The following is a 1655-nucleotide window of genomic DNA, read 5'->3' as shown; positions in this document are numbered from 1 at the left end:
TATTGGTGAATAAAATTCACTCAACCAGTCCAATATTAGATATTTTCAAATAAAATATTTATACTTTAGAAAATATTATATTGGTCATGAAATGTCGTTAATTAGGTACATAATTTAATATAAAAATATATATGAAAATTTTATAAATAATTTATGAATTTAAAATGAATCGAGTAGGAGGTTTAAGTCAGTGCTAACTAGAAACAACGTTGCGGTACGATACCAATGTATTAACAACTGTTAAGTGTTAACTACCATAACTTTCTTGGTAAGCGCCTCTCATCTTAGCCCTTGTGATATCGTAGTCCAACGGTAATTTATCATCTGTTAAAAAATCTAAATTCTCTTCATAAAGATATGTACCTACCATAACAATCAATGTAGTTATAAAATTTAGTAGGATAATAATTACGCGTGATAATATTTAAATACTTTATTATTTATATTATATATTTTATGATTACCTAAAATTAATTATGCTGAACTTTTTACTCAATAACCAGGGTTCCTTAAATGTATTAAGTAGTTAATTTTATAGATTTTTAAGAATGACTAATTATTAATTCTTTCTGAAGTTTAATGTAGGGCGATTGTTACATCATGTAACACATCAAGCTGTATGAATCAGATGCCTACCTACTTCCCTATTGCTGAAAAAAAAAAATGTCTTAAGATAATTCGTGTACAATTTATGTGACAGATTAAATGAAAATAGATTAAAGAAATATCCTTTCCAAGCTTTTGCAACTCTAAACTTGGTTGTGCTTTCATATCAATACCTACAAAATATAGAATTTAGCTACATAATATGAATACGTTAGTGTTCCGATGAAAGTAGGTACCTATAATAAATAAATATTAAATATAGGTTATTAATTAAAAAAAAACACGAATAATATCCTTTCACGTTGCATCATTAAAATTATTCGTATTCTTTTTGAATATATGTTGTTATCTACTGACAAGACTAAAGTAGGTAAGCTCTGAATTTAAAAAAAACAATGTTGATTTCATAGATGTAGATCTTATAGACTTACATTTCTAAAGTAATATTTATACTTACGTATATAATTATGTCTTCAATTGCATTTCTACAGTGAGATGTTATGCCTGGAGTCCGCCCTGTCCCCGTATTCATTAAGTTTCTACACAGGTTACAAAACGGTCGTTTTGATAAACCCCATTTTAATTAATTGAACAGCAACGGTTGTATACTACTCGCAAATTTTATATTGACATAACAGGTCGCCAACGATAACAACAGAAATTAATTAAACCCACTGTTGTCGATAGGCTCCTTCAAATGCTTCAAATGCTGCAGTGAAGCTGGCTGAGCTAAGCCAAACCATGGCATCCAACTCACGTCCAAAGTGGCTGCATATTTACGACCAATCAAGCCAACCAAGACGCCACGCCACTTTGAGAGAATTGAGATTGGTCGCAAAAAAGAAACTGCAAACCGCCATAGACGCATCGCGTCCGTTCGGTTTAGCCTTGCCTTAGCCGCGATTTTATGGTGTAGAATATGACGTAACACGAATGAAGAAGATAAATATCCATAAATTATTTGAAATGTCTATTAGCTCTAGTAACGTCTCTATGAACTAGGATAAATAGAACCGCTTTTTTGAAACCTGGTGTATCCCTGCAGGAGG

Source organism: Pararge aegeria, chromosome 3, assembly GCF_905163445.1.
Source record: "Pararge aegeria chromosome 3, ilParAegt1.1, whole genome shotgun sequence".
NCBI lineage: Eukaryota > Metazoa > Arthropoda > Insecta > Lepidoptera > Nymphalidae > Pararge > Pararge aegeria.
This window is presented reverse-complemented; position numbering follows the sequence as displayed.